Source organism: Mesoplodon densirostris, chromosome 3 (genome assembly GCF_025265405.1).
Source record: "Mesoplodon densirostris isolate mMesDen1 chromosome 3, mMesDen1 primary haplotype, whole genome shotgun sequence".
Classification (NCBI taxonomy): Eukaryota; Metazoa; Chordata; class Mammalia; order Artiodactyla; family Ziphiidae; genus Mesoplodon; species Mesoplodon densirostris.
In genome coordinates this window covers 88409662-88426108 of record NC_082663.1, presented here as the reverse complement: position 1 = coordinate 88426108, position 16447 = coordinate 88409662, and the positions used below count along the sequence as shown (strand labels likewise).

General features: G+C 34.4%; 1 non-coding gene across 1 annotated transcript; it reads left to right on the top strand.

The window, feature by feature from the left end:
• Nucleotides 1–7080: 7080 nt before the first annotated feature.
• Nucleotides 7081–7187, top strand: LOC132487329 (U6 spliceosomal RNA). The gene has a single exon (XR_009531611.1). It is a non-coding gene; the product is annotated as a U6 spliceosomal RNA (small nuclear RNA).
• The last annotated feature ends 9260 nt before the right edge of the window (nucleotides 7188–16447 follow it).

Below are 16447 nucleotides of genomic sequence, written 5' to 3'. Positions count from 1 at the left end.
GTCGTATTGAAAATGTTTAAGAGACAAGCTTTCTGTCACTGTGCACGATGAAAACACTAGGGCACTGGGGCACCTGAAAGCTTTGTAAGTTATATTAATACACTATGGAGGCTCCAGATGAAGTTTACCAGGATGGAGCTGTCTGGTTTTAAAACCATACCATCTTATATACTATGGAAGTAGTGATGTTTAACCCCCAAATATTCTGGGACAATGAGAGATATCTTTACAAAAATGAAGAGCTTTCAAGTGAGAGAACAAATATTTCAACAGTACTTGTACTAGGAGGCAAACTTTAAAGAATGTATATGTATTCTTCATATGAAAATACCAAAAATAGGAATGTTTACAAAAAATATTTCCAGTAGGGAAACTGCATTCAGCACTTTCATTAGTGGACGGTGTCTTGATACCGACATTTTTAAAGCAGATAAATTCCTTCATTTTCAAGGAAAGGACTCTTAAAGTTCTTTCCTGAGTCTCCTTAATCTTTAGTTCAACTTTACTTTGTATAAAGATTATTTCCACATTAAAAAATAACTAAACAATTAGTAGGTTAGTGGCTTGGTTGTGCTAGGAATTGTGTAGCTGGTACAGCAAGGGAATCCAGAAAACAACTGCATTAAGGTATACCATATTAATGACATTAACCACTTTTGTTGTTTCTGAGAGATATGAAAATGGTCCAAATATCTCTTGTAAAGACCATCTTTATAATGGAATATTACCTATTTTCTTTTAGAAAGAATCAATTATTCTTCATGTGATAGCTTAAATTGAATTAGGTGTTGTTTTTAAATCCAATGCAAATTCTAACTGTATGGTCAGTGAAATAGCTTAGCTGATGGTGAAATATTTTACAACTAAATATAAAGAAGTTTTTTTGGGCGAGTCAGATTTATATTTTATCATCACCATTTTTATATGGTCTACATTTTATTATTACCACTTTTTTCAAAAACTAAACAAACTTTTTTTAAAATTTTGAGAATTTACATTTTATTTTCCTATAAAGGCAATATACAGTTCTGATAGATAATTTAAAAATGGAAAACTAAAAAGGATAAAAATAAATTATTTAAAATTTCAGTTCTTAAAGCACACCCATTGTTTACTTTTTAGTGTATATTCCTCAATTATTTTTCATACATGGATTTTTAAAATTTGGGATTATATTATGATCAGTTTCTAATATGTATTCTTTCCATTAATCTGGAAGATGATACTTACACAATATTTTTTAAATACTATTTTTGTACATTTATGAAATATGTACTACTATTTTTTGGTAGGGAAAGTCCCACATTATTTCTATTTGTTCCTAATTAATCTTAGCTAATCTATCTCTTCCTTTTATCAGATGTTATCCTGCATATTTTTGACAAGTTACAAAAACAATCTAATTGGTAGTTTCTTGGAATCTCATGTCTGTAAACTGGAAGGAAAAAAGGCATCTTTATATTTTGCCACCTTTATACTTTGCCATATATATATTCTCATATATATATATATTCTCATATATAGCATACATGAGAATATATATTCTCATATATAAAACGTTTTATAAAACATATAAAAATTAATCTCCTCCTGAAAATGACCTATATGTCCAATAGAATCCCTCTTATTGCACTCCTTGATCAGTTAATATGTCCATAATATATGACAAGATTATATGTTATTTAAATTTTACTTTCCCTGAAGAGGAAAAAAAGAAGGAAGAAAAATAAAAGTGCTGTCTTAAGGGAAATACTTATATTTCCTAAATATTTTGAGGAATATGCTGCAAATTTTGGCTAAATCTAAATAAAACCCTTCAGGAATTTATCAATCTGTAAAATGGAAAAGGTAAAAAGAGGATATAAAATTCATCATAGTCTGAAAATCAAATTGAGACAGAGAGCTTTTATTTACAACTTTTACTGCTGTATAGTCCTCTAAATTCTATTTTATTATTATTATGATTTTTTTCCTAGTTAAAGTCATCTTTAGTGTGATGTAACATCCTTTAGGTTGGACATTATTGTACATGAAACAAAAATGAATAATAGCAATATTATATTGTTCAACATAAGGTGGCATTGGTAGTCTTGTAGTTTTCAAATATCAAGTTATAATGTCAGGAATGCACAGAAGAGGACAGTATTAAAAAGAAAAAGCTCATTACAGATGTGGAAAAAAAGCTGTTAAAACTATCCATAAATTAATTCTAGTACAGTCCAGGATACTGAAAATGAGTAGCAATGTACCTTATTGAATTTAAATAGAACTGAAAAATCAAATAGTGTTCATGATAAATAGAACTGCTTCATAATGAAAATAGGATAAGGAATCTCGCTGGTTTAAAAAGTTATCCATGAATTTTTAGTTTTATATGCCACAAATGCTATCTATTGTGAGTTTAATAGAACTATGTATTGGTTGTCAACATCTCAAAATAGTTTTAGATAGACTCAAAAAGGAAAATGAAGGACTGAGCAAGGGAAGACATTCAATTTCTCATTTTAACTTAGTTTACACCAGCAATTTCAAGAGAACAAATGATCAGGCATGCCTGGCATTTTTAGCAGGACAACATGTTACAGTGGAGGTGAGAAAGAGCTCAGAAGATGGTCTTGACTGACTAATGTGCTCAGAAACTTCTGTCTGCTTGAACAAACAGAAAAATATGGAAATTAATAATGCTAGCTGGATGATAACTCAATAGTGAGGAGAACCAGATACACTACATCTAGAAGAATACGTGCAACACTAATGAAAAGGAAAAAATTAAATACGCATAAATCTCAAAGACTAAGCTATGAGTAAATGTTTACTTAGTATGTCTCCTGTGCCAAGCACTGTTTTCAGAGCTGGAGGATATGGTAATAAATGAGGTAGACAAAATCCCTGTTCTCACAGAAATATTTTTGGGCAGGAATGAGGTTGTTGAAGTGTGGAGGGATTTGGGGGTAGAGACTATAGCTAATAAACTCCTAAATTATTACTTCAAAAGAACAACAACTGAAAAAGAACACAGTGATTTTAGATAGTGGTAATTGGAGAAAGAAAACAAAATTGGATGGGAGCAAGAATAATTTGTTCTCAGGCTCAATGTTTTAGGAAATAAGAATATTATAAATGGTTTTGCAAGCATAGTCAATCTTGGCTTTAAGGGCATGCAAATAATTAGGGGCTATATTGTGAGAGTAATTTAAGGTGGTAAAAGTGAACAGTGAACCGAGTCATAGAAAATAAGCTGAACCTTTGCAGGTGGGTATTAAGCATATTATGAATCCTAGTTCCTACTCACTCTTTAGAATGTGTTCTCTAGAGGCAGGGGGATATGGAAAGAGAGACCCTATAAGTTTTAATTCAGTAACAAAATTGGAATTTAATAATAAATGTTAAAATACTGGATTTAAAATATTATTGATCAATGGCCTTTTTGGAATATTTTCAGTTTTAATACATCGACTTAAGTTTTCTTCTATATTATGATCTAGGCACTATACCAAGATTCCTCAAAAATACAATGCTGTGAAGGCCTTTAGATAATTTATAAATCAGTAGCAATGAATGCTAAAGATAAAACAAAGCAAATATCACAGGACAAATATATAGTATTATAGGTATTTAAGTGAGTTGTGATATAGGGAATCTTTGTGATGTTTCACATTCATGAAGAATGGAATATGACTTCTAAAATATTTCTGATGTGTGTGATACATAGTCAAATAGGAAGCACACTAACATAGTCAAATAGGAAGCACACTGAAAGTTAAACATGAGCATTTAAACAATTAATAAAAATTAGTCACACATGCTTAATACTGACATGAACATGCACATGGGATAAAGTATATTTTGAATGTTTAGGATATATGATCAACTATGGGGTTTATTCTTTTCCTTATATGAAGAATTGACTATTAATGAGTGATTTACTTATCAAATAGATTTCAAAGATTTTGTTGAAAATATTTGATTACTGACCTTACATTATAGTATCTATAATTAAGAATAAGAAATAGGAATGTAAACTCTAGGGACTATTATATAACATGTTCCTGAAAATTTGCAAGATCAAATATTACACTAATGGGTTCTTGCTCAAGAGTACTCATGAAATAACAAATTTTTTCTCTTGTGAGGCTGTTTGAAAAATAGCTTTCATGACTAAAGTCACTAACTGATTAATATGCTCATTCTTTTTATTTTTTCACCATGAAATCAGTGTCCACAATGTGACTTTTAAAACTCTTATATTAATAAAAATTATTTTATAAGTTATACTTGTTACTAAAAGTAAAGCATAAGCACAGACATTGTGGATGCCAATTAATAATACCTCTTAACTATTAATTATATGTCCTAATTATGCACTTTGCATGTACAGTACTTATACTAATTAGATAATTAGAGTATGTGACTAGAACTGTGTTGCAATATAGTGAAAGACCTTAAAATATTTTAGATAGTAAAAAAAAAAAACACAGTCATCCAATCTTTTTCTAAATAAGGATAATGGTATCTTAAAAGAGAGATTAAATAATATGGTAATAACAAAGGTAATATTTGCAGTCAAATGCTCTACCCCTGAACTATACACCCAATAATATGGTAATAACAAAGGTAATATTCTTCCAAAGAATCTCTCTGGATTCAGTTTCTGTGGAGATGCCCATAGAAAACAAAATATTAACTACACCTGCCATCATACACAATATAGGAATTCCAACATTCTTTGTAATACTATCAGGAATATTATCTCTGTAAAGATTATCAGTCCCTTTGCTGTATTCTCTTTGAAAACACATCATCAAAATTGTGATGCATAAGAAACTCAAAGTCAAGATGGCAGATAGTGGAGACATAATTTAAGAGCCTTACATTTCTGTAGACATATAGTTACCAATGTACCTCCTTTCTTCCACTAATTAAATCCCTGGAAAGTATACATAAGTTAATTTTCATAGAACACGGAGCAATGTTAAACATGATGACAGAGGAAGGTCCTGAAAGGTAGTCTCAAAATATCTAGGCAACTATTATCAACTGCTGCTGAAGTCATTAGGTGAACAGTTGATGAGGAACTTTATAACAGATAGACCAGGCTGAATAACTCCTGAATCTAATAATCATTTTTAAAGCACTAAAATTGAGACAACCACACCATGTATTACCTAATGTAACACAATATAAACTACACACACTACAATAATATATTATTGTGGGGGAGGGGGCCAGAGCAGGAACAAAAAACACCTGAATCTAATTATCAGTTTATAGGCAATATGAATAATAAAGGTTCATGTTAAACTATGCTATGAAGCTGTTATCAGCCAAATCCAGAGTTTGGGAAATTCTAAGGAGTACACAATTAAGCAGCATCAACTATTACTTGACATGAAACAAAAAAATATAGATTGGGAATGGTTATAGAGTAAAAGAAATTCAAGACACAGAGCAACCAAATAAAACACGTGAACCTTATTTTGATCATGATTCTATCATCAATTGTAGAAAACACTTTTTCTTTTTTTTGCGGTACTTGGGCCTCTCACTCTTGTGGCCTCTCCCATTGCGGAGCACAGGCTCCGGACGCGCAGGCTCAGCGGCCATGGCTCATGGGCCCAGCAGCTCCGTGGCATGTGGGATCTTCCCGGACCAGGGCCCGCGTCCCCTGCATTGGCAGGCGGACTCTCAACCACGGCGCCACCAGGTAAGCCCCGAAAACACTTTTGAGATAATGAGGAAACATTTGAAATTGACCAGGTACTAGATCATATTATACAATTTTTGTTTTATAAGGTATTATTTTGTTTTGGTTATGTATAAACAAAATGTCCTTACCTATTTAGATACACACAGAACTATTTATCTGTAGAGCAATGTTAAGTCTGAGATTTGCTTAAAAATAAAACTGAAGCAAACAAACACATAAAGAAAAAAGTTTGGATATGTGTGTTCTGGGGGAAGGGAGATGGATATAATGGCAAAATATTGATAATTGTAATAGGTATAGGAGGCAGAAAAATGACCACCCCTATCCCCCAAAGAGGTCTAGATCTTAATCCCTGAAACCTGTGAATATCTTGTTAAATGGCAAGGGATAATCAAAGTTGCAGGTGGAAGTTTGCTTATCAACTGACCTTGAGATGGGGGAACTATCCTGTAAAATCCTGCAGCAGGGAGGGGTGGGAAGGAGGTGGAGTGAGTCAGTGTATCATAAGGGTCCTTAGAAGTGTAAAAGGAAAGCAGAAGGGGGGGAACGAGGGAGATAGCAACATAAGAAAGACTAGGCCTGATGTTGCTGGCTTTGAAGATAAAAAATGACACCCTGAAGCTACAGGAGCCTCTTGTTACTTAAAGGACAAGAAAACAGATTCTCCCCTAGAGTCTCCAGGAAGGTAACACAGCCCTTATTTTTAACCCAATGAGATCCATTTCTGACTTCTGACCTCTAGAACTATTAAAATAATGACCTATGCTGTTTTAAACCACCAGGTTTGTGTTATTATTATTATTATTTTTTACAGCAGCAATAGAAAAATAAAGTACTAGGTAATGGGTACATTAGTTTCATTATTCTCCCTACTTTTGAGTTTATTTTAAACTTTCCACAGCAAAACTTAAAAAAAAATATTTTAAGATTCTGAGAATTTTCCATCACCAATTTTGTATTTAAAGTCCAATAGCTCAATAGCAAAAAGCTTAATTTATGGACATATGAAATCTAACAATACGACCAGTTATGAAGATGCCCCTTATATATAATCAGAGATGTCACAATGTAGTATAACTACTTGAGTAACATGGCACTGTTAAAGAGTAGGAAAAAAAAGTGGGCAGTGTCTTCATGACAGATTGGTGGTCACATATTTAAAGGCAAATATACCACATGATGAGACCATAAATTCGTAGATTAGAGAAGATGGTACACTCTTTATGCCATTTTGTGTTAAATATTCATAATTAATTTTGGAATTTTTGGAAGTGAAGCAATGTTAAAACAAAAAATCCCTCTTGTAAACCCTACATTTTTAGACCAAAAAGTCAAAGGGTGATAATGTATTATTTTCTTAAACTGTAATTTATGTGCTAGCTTCGGCAGCACATATAGTAAAATTGGAACAATACAGAGAAGATTAGCATGGCCCCTGTGCAAGGATGACATGCAAATTCATGAAGTGTTCCATAATTTTGATAAACCTATTTGCAGGGCAGGAATAGAGACCCAGACACAGAGAATGGACACGGGGGTGGGGAGAGGGGTGTGGGATGAATTGGGAGATTGGGACTGCCCGATGTGCACTGCTATGTGTAAAACAGATAGCTAGTGAAACCTGCTGTATAGCATAGGGAACTCAGCTCCGTGCTCTGTGTTGACCTAGATGGGTGGGATGGAGGGGGGATGGGAGGGGTGGGGGTGGAAAGAAGGTCCAAGGGGGAGGGGATATAGGTATACTTGTAGCTAATTCACTTCATTGTACAGCAGAAACTAACACAACATTGTACAGCAGCTATACCCCAATTTAAAAAAAAACCCTGTAATTTAATATTATAATCTTTGTTTAATAAAATTATATTCTCAGGAATATATATGTATGTGTGTGTGTATATATATATATATATATATATATATATATATATAGTTTTGTTTTTTTGCGGTACGCGGGCCTCTCACTGCTGTGGCCTCTCCCGTCGCGGAGCACAGGCTCCAGACACGCAGGCTCAGCGGCCATGGCTCACGGGCCCAACCGCTCCGCGGCATGTGGGATCCTCCCGGACCGGGGCACGAACCCCTGTCCCCTGCATTGGCAGGCGGACTCCCAACCACTGCGCCACCAGGGAAGCCCTCTCAGGAATATTTTTATGTCATTATGGTAGATTATGACTTTCTTGAAGGGTAGTTTTTTTTTCTATCGTCTGAAAAACAATTCTCTATGTCCTCAGATACTTAATTTAAAAAAAAAGACTACTTCACAGTACAAAGAAAATGGAGATTCCTTAATGACATTTTCCCCTTAAAAGACATTTTAAAGTAATCATAAAAGGTGATGTAGATGAAAATGCTTTTCTCTAGGGTACATCAAATATGGATAAGCTTACCTAAAATGGTTCCAATTTCTCCACTGCAGCCACCGTAATTCAAGATTATCTGTGGTAAATTTAAACTGCTTGTTCAGCCTTAAAACAAATTTTAATTTACCTGAGGCTTCACACTAGGCCCAGTTCACTTTAAGTCGGACCCACTTTGACCCTGACTCAGCCCAGTTTTGAAGTCGGATTCAGTCTGACTCCGGAAGCGGCGGGGTTTCTAAGTTGGACCCAGTCTGACCCCGGAAGCAGTCTGACTTTTTAGTCGGACCCAGCCCGGAAAAAGAAGTGCTCAAATAGAGTCTGAAAGCTCATAATGTAAAAGCTGCAGAGCTAAAATCTGGTATCTGAGAGTTATTTATCCACCAGCTCCGAGGCAGCGAGAAAGAGAGGAACTTAAACGGCTTAAAGGTACCTCAGCCTGGTTGCTCATTGCTCCTGGGGACCCTCAGGGGCCTCTTTGGTTCCTTCTTTTAAAACCAGAGGTGTTAAGAGATAAACTGAGGTATATTTTAAAACTTGAGAATTTTTTTGAGCGAAAATCTATTTGACTCAGCAGTGCCAAACCTGAAGTGGTTACTAGCACTCCAGCTGACAGGAGCTCCGAGAGCGACTTTTTTTTTTTTTTTTTTTTTTTTTTTTTGCGGTACGCGGGCCTCTCACTGCTGCTGCCTCTCCCATTGCGGAGCACAGGCTCCGGACGCGCAGGCTCAGCGGCCATGGCTCACGGGCCCAGCCGCTCCGCGGCATGTGGGATCCTCCTGGACCGGGGCACGAGCCCGTGTCCCCTGCATTATTAGGCGGACTCCCAACCACTGCGCCACCAGGGAAGCCCCGAGAGCGACTTTTATAGAGAGAAGGTAGAAGCAAAGTAAGAAAATTGTTGATTGGCTACAGCTTGTAGCCTCGTTGGCCTTTGGACTTGGTTTTCCTTAGCGTTTTGATGTCGTAACGTTGAGGCATTTACAGGCTTAATTTCGTTTTGGTTACAGTAGGCAGCCAAGGTATTAGAGCCACATCAGTGAATGGCCTCCCTGTTTAATTAATATAACAGAGCAAATTTAACATCAGTTCCCCATCACTGACTTTCAAAGCAGGATTCATATTTTGCTTTATGCAACTCTAGTCTAAATAAATTTATAGCAAACAGCAGAGGTAAAAGCATTTTGAACTTCTGGACATAGGTGATGATAGTGGCTATATTTTATTTTTTGTTTTCTGAATTTGGTCATCTTTCAAGAAAGAAAAAATGAAAACAAAACAAAACACCAAAACACAGTACTTTTATTATAATTGTCTTATGTCATAATTGTGACTGTGAGTGAAATTGAAAAAAATTATTTAAAATTTTACTCTTAACTAGCTCATTTTACAGGAATAGAAAATCTCACCAAATTAATAGAGGGCAAAGGGTGAGATATATTTTTTAAACTGCTACTATTAATGTGCCAATATTAGTAATTCAATTTTTAACAAGAAATTCCATATATAAGCTCTGTATGGTAGCAGTCAAAATGATTCTAATGAAGTAAGCAATGATTTTTCTCAAAAAGTATAACTTACTCCTGACCCATACATATGAATCAGTTGTTATATTTAATTTTATAATTGCTTTTACATAATAAAACAGTATCTTAATATCCATAATGAACACTCGCTGTGACTGTTGAGGGTAACTTTGATTCATATTCATATTTGAAAGTCTTTTGGAGTTATATCTACATATATGTTTCAAACAAACTGCTATTTCATTGTTGGCCCCATGATGGAAAGTTCGAATGAGACTCTCTTGTTCATCTTTTAAACTACAGAAAAACTAGGAATTCACAAAGTAGAATCTTGTTAACTTCTTGCTAACTTTTATAAATTGAGTGGTCAGTTTAGGTATAACAGTTTTTCACCAAAATAGACAGCTTTATAATAAAAGAAAAGGACTGATTCTCTTACGTTCATTAAAAGGAAAGAAGAAACATGACTACAACTGTCTAAGGAATATAATACATAAATGTAGAAACAGTTGTTAAACAAATCACACAGTTACTATCTATTTATATTTTTTCTTTGCTCTCTCTTTTACTTTCTATCTTATTTCTCTTGATACTGCTATATTTATGTCATAAATTTTTATTAATAGAAAAGACCACTGTTATGATGAATATTCTATTAATTCATTGAACACTACTTTTTTAGTAAATTATGCATTATATACATCTTACCATAGCATTAATTTTTAATTTTCTTCTTCTTATTTTTATAAACTATACTTTTAGTCTCTGTATGCCCAAATTGCTTCACCAAACCCTGACTGATAAAGACTAGGATATCTCCAAGTTTTCAGAAACAGGATGAATATAATGTCAAATACAAAATAATGATAACTATAATAAATATCTGTCATTATAAAATAATATGACAAATATATAAAATATGACAGTATGTAAGTATATAAAATATTAACAGTGTATGTGCTTATTGATTTAAGAAAAACTTAAAAATGCATCTATTCAGTCAAACATTATAAACATTTTAGGGCTTTTAAAAATGCGTAGTTAACATTCTTTTATCCCATATCTTTTTACCACATTGTACAGTAGAAGAGGAATCATTTTGGAGAAGGATACAAACCTTTTTGAAATAATGAGTAAATATTCACCTAAGGCATCATAATGAGACTCCTCAGAAGAGAGGGTATATAAATGTTGGTGTCCTTAGTATATTATTCATAATCAAAACTGTTAGGGTGGATAATATCATCTAAGTAGAGAGATTAACCTGAAGAGAAATGATGATTTTGGATAAAGTTCTAAGGAATTCTTCCATGTGTGGTTAGGTAAAGGAGGAGGAGTCTTTAAGGAGACAGAGAAGGAAAACCTGTAGGGATAGGAAAAAAATTAGAAAATTGTGGTGTCCTAAAAGTCAAGAAAAAACTCAAGAAGGAGGAAATGGAGCAGTAAGAGCCAAAATTTACTCAACATTGAAAAAGTTATTGTCAACTACCTGGAAAATGGTACAAAACTGAAAACCATGAGGGTTGCAATCAAGTGGACAAAATAGGTACTAAAATAAGGAAATAATATTCTGATCAGTTGATATATTAAAATGTAGGGTGCCTTTAAAATTGTCACAAGGATGAAATATTATAAAATTTTTATGTTTAAAATTTTAAAATATTTGGAGAAGATCTAAATCTCTTGAAATCATTCCTTGGGTTTGGTGACATGATGTTGATTGATTATATTCATGAAAATGGTTTCAATAAAATAGTAGGATTTAACTTTCATAGGAGGGGGATTGCAGAATAAAAGAGAATAAATGGGAGATAAGCGTGTAGAACTTATAAAAAATTTGTGAAGAGAAGGAGATAATTAAAAAATAGTATCATCAGTGGTCTGAAATTCCTAATAAGCTTGTAAAACATATAGTAAGGATAATAGATTGAGTATATTAAAAGATCATGATACTTGAGATGTCAGAATGAGTGGAGGAGGTGGTCCTCTGAGGCATAGAGATGATGGACTTGAGAATTGGTTATGAATTCTTGTGGAAAAAGAAATTATGGGAGGTTGGTTTAGGATCTTGGACAGAGACTATAGGCAAGTGCCAAAGTCTGAAGTGAATGTGTATGTGTGTCGAGGGGGGTGGGGGAAGGTATTGGATGGTAGTAGTGGTGATGCAAGAGATTAAAGATAAAACTTGGGCACATAAAAAACAAAAATACTTTAGGTAAATATACTTTATTTATTCTCTTGTGATAGTAATATTTCTAAGTCACTTGCTCTGTATGAGATTTGGCCTTCCTAAAGACAACAGGGCATAGTATTCCATTTTCTCCACAAATAAAAATAATTGCACAGAGATAACACCCACCAGGAAGACACATTATAGATCACACGGTGGTTAAAGATTATCTCTGATTCATTGTATGAGTAGTAGATACTCTTTGCTAAATTGGGTATTAGACAAAGCCAGAGTTAAGAGTAAATGCTTAGTTGGAAATATATTGCTTCTAAAGAAATATACTCATTTAATTTTCATCTCTATTTGAGAAGTGTTAGAAAAAGCAACAATTATTTAAAAAACCACCATGGTGTTACCTTTTTATCTCAAAATCATCCTAATTATGGTTCAGATATTGAGCAATATTCAGTGGCTGTCATCACTACACTTTGAGCACTGAGACTGCAGAAGGCAGATAAAAAGCTCATAAACTGGGGCTTCCCTGGTGGCGCAGTGGTTGAGAGTCCGCCTGCCGATGCATGGGACGTGGGTTCGTGCCCCGGTCTGGGAAGATCCCACATGCCGCGGAGCGGCTGGGCCCGTGAGCCATGGGCGCTGGGCCTGCGCATCCGGAGCCTGTGCTCCGCAACGGGAGAGGCAGCAGCAGTGAGAGGCCCGCGTACCGCAAAAAAAAAAAAAAAAAAAAAAAAAAAAGGCACATAATCCTTCTATTAGACACACTGTACAGTTTTATTGCAACATAAATACATTTTGTCATTTCTGATTTTTTAAAAGTATCTTTTTTCTTCCCAAACTGACAACCATTAATACATTTTTAAATGAAGAAACATGTTCTACTATTTTATACTATCATTAATTTTTCAAAGAAATGCCAGAGAGCATAATATTGTACACATACATGGTTTACCAACCAGCTTAAGATATAATGCGCACAACATATTGAAGCTCCTTTAAAACTCCCTAACTCATGTCCTTTCCTCTTCATTCCTCCTTCCACAAAGGATAGTATTATTACATTTTCATATGTGTTCTCAAACTTTTAATACATATGTGTGTATCCACAAACATTTTATATTTTTACATTGTAGATTTTAAAGTTAAATACTTTATAACAAATAGTTTTGTATAATTTGGTTTTTCAGTTCATTAGTTTATGACATTCATCTGTGTTGATAGCATAACTCAAGTTAATAGTTTTCATTAATTATTAGTATTTTGTTATACAGTTTACCCTTGAACAATGTTAGAGTTGGGGCACTGACTCCCCACACTGTTGAAAATCTTCATATAACTTTTGACTCCCCCAAAACTTTACTAATAGCCTACTGTTGACTGAAAGCCTCACTGATAACATAAGCAGTCAATTAACACATATTTTGTATGTTATATGTATTATGTACTGTATTCTTATAATAAAGTAGGCTAGATAAGAGAAAATGTTATTAAGACAATCATAAGAGAAAATGCATTTATAGTACTGTGTTGTATTTATCGATACCCTAAGTTTACATCATCTGTTTACAAAATGAATTGTCTATCAATACCTATATCAAATTGTCTTATATGATACAAAATAATATATATCTTATTTGTATTATTAACACTAGACATCAAAAATGAAAAGATAAAGTGAGAAAGAAATTCGTATTTATTTACAGGTATAACGATTCATGCATTGATAACAAAGAAGAAGCAATATGCTTTCTTTATGGTCACCTAGCCTATGTGCTAATGAATAAATCATTGAACATGTTTATGCCATACAGTATTAATCATATTCATAATACAGTCTTGGAAACGTTGTTTCATTTCCTTAAAAAAGTGCTTACTTGCGATGATAGGCTGGTATGTAGTTTCTCCAATTATGAGAGAGGAGCATATGCTACAGTAATACAATTCTTTGAAAACAAAGCAAAACAGTAAGAGAACTAAGATATTATTAGTTTTATATTAAATATCACTTACTTTATGCCTGTGCAGGATAGGCTATCCTCTTCAATACAAGTCTTGTATACAATGTTCTACACGATGAAAACTTAGGTAATGCTGTTGGTGATGATGCAGAGATGTCTCATACATTTTTTGCTGTACAGTTATTAGATCTTCATACAAAGACACACACAAACACAACAGATAGGTTTATTAACTGTGTGACATCATGATTATTTACTATTTATTATGTGGAAGTGGATCATCATAAAGATCTTTATTCCCATTGACTTCATGTTGAGTAGGCTAAGGAGATGGAGCAAGAAGATGGGTTGGTCTTGATGTCTCAGGGCTGGCAGAGGCAGAACTGGTGGAAAAGGTGGAAGGAGAGTCAGGAGAGGCAGACACACTCACTGTAACTTTATGGAAATACATTGTAATTTCTGTCTGACTTTTTTGTTTTTTTTCATTTGTCTAAAAATATTTCTATAGGTACCTATTCCTCTTCCACTGTTTGCTTTAGTTTTAGTGCCCATATCATAGAAGGGTCCATGTTATAAAAGAAGTCAAAAACAGTCTTGAAAAGTCAGAACTCTTCTGCAAGATTGTCTAATGTCAATTTGTTTCCTGGCACTGCTTCTTCTACATGTTCTTCCTCCTTGTCTGGCACTGGTTCAGAACACTCACCACCATCATGTTGTCTTCTGTTAATTTCTCTGTTGTGGTGTCTGTTAGCTTTTGAATTTCTCCAAGATCCTTCACCTCCCACCTTTTTTGTCATGTCCACAATCTCTCTCATGATTTTCTTGATTGGCTCTTTCAGAATTCTGTGAAGCCTGCCCAACACCTAGACAGTTTTCTTTGATAGGAATATATTGTTTTGGGCTTGATGGCTTTCACGGCTTTTACTGTAACAACGATGGCATCTTCAATGTTGTAATCTTTCCAGACTTTCCTGATGTTCTCTCTATTGGGATTTTTTCCCACAGCATTGACAATCCTCTCCACAGAATGCTGTGTAATGAGCCTTAAATGTCCTTATGGCCCCCTGATCTAGAGGCTGAATTAGCAATGTTGTGTTTGGGGGCAAGTAGACTACTTCAGTGTCCCTGGTGTTGACCTCATGGAGTTCTAGGTGGCCAGGGGCATTGTCCAATATCAAAAGAACTTTAAAAGGCAGTCCCTTACCGGCAAGGTACTTCCTGACTTCAGGGACAAAGTATCAATGGAACCAATCCAGGAAAAGTGTTCTCATTGTCCAGGCGTTCTTGTTGTACAACCAAAAGACTGGCAGCTGGTGTTTTTCTTTTCCCTTCAAGGCTCAGGGTTAGCAGCTTTATAGCTAAAGGCAGTTCTGATCATAAACCCAATTGCATTTTCACAAAACAGTAGAGTTAGCCTAGTCCTTCCTGCCTTAAATCCTGGTGTTTGATTCTCCTCCTTACTAATAAATGTACTTTGTGGCTTTTGTTTATTTATTTTCCAGATAGGGCACTTTTGTCTGCATTAAAAACTTGTTGAGGCAGATATTTTTTCTCCTCAGTGATTTTCTTAATGTTGTCTGGAAACCTGTCTACTTACTACCTCTTGGTTGGCAGAAACTGCTTCTCCTGTTATCTTGACATTTTTTTAAGCCAAACCTCTTTCTAAAATCATCAAACCATCCTTTGCTGATTATCCGTCTTTTGATCCCTCACCTTGCTTGTGTTTTAAGTTGCCATATGACTTCACTTTTTCTCGAATCATATTAGAGTCTATAGGTATCCTGCACCCACAGAAAATCTGCACTCAATACAAGAGTAAAAGGTATTTCACAAAAAAAGTAGGTTTTTGTGCCTGCTGGTGTACCTGCAGTGACTAGTTCACACATTTCCTTTCCTTTTACAATGGTCCTTATGCTGATTGTTTTTATCTTGAAATGGCAGGCAACTACAGCTGAAAACCTCAATCTTTAGTTCATTTCAAGCAAGTTAACTTTTTCTTGTAACATCATGACTTTTCTCTGCTTCTTAGGAGCACTTCCAGCATCACTAATGGCACTTTGTGTGGGTTCCGTGGTGTTATTCAGGGTTTACTATATTGCATTAAACACGATGAAAAATACACAAGAATCTTGAGAGGTCACTTTTTACTGCAATACACAGTTTACTGGAGAGGCGAACTGCTCACATGGAGATTCATCACGCAGTGTTTTAAGCTGACACAACACTTGAGTTCAGCCCAATAGCAACAGATGATGGCTTCGAAATTATTACAGTAGTACAGTATGTACTACAGTTAATTTTATGCAGTTATGGTGTAATACTGCATCTTTATACTTCTCTTGACTGTGAAAGGTGCTATGTATGGTCTGTAAGGATATGCATAAGTTTTGATAAATTTTAACTTTTATAATAGATTTGTATATATTTTTGGTAGTAAATGATAAGATAGACTAGTATCTACATATATTTTATTCATTCATGACATACCTAACTTTTTCTTAATTTTAAAAATACTTCTAGGCTACACAGTTTGTGAGTTTTTTCAAATTGTTACAAGCCTCTAAAAACTTTCCAATATATTTATTGAAAAAAATCTGCATATACTTGGAACCACGAAGTTCAAACGTGTTATTCAAGGATCAGCTGTACTGTTCAACCATGATTCCATTATACATTTTTCTGGCAATGGACATTTGGGTTGTTTCCAATTTTTT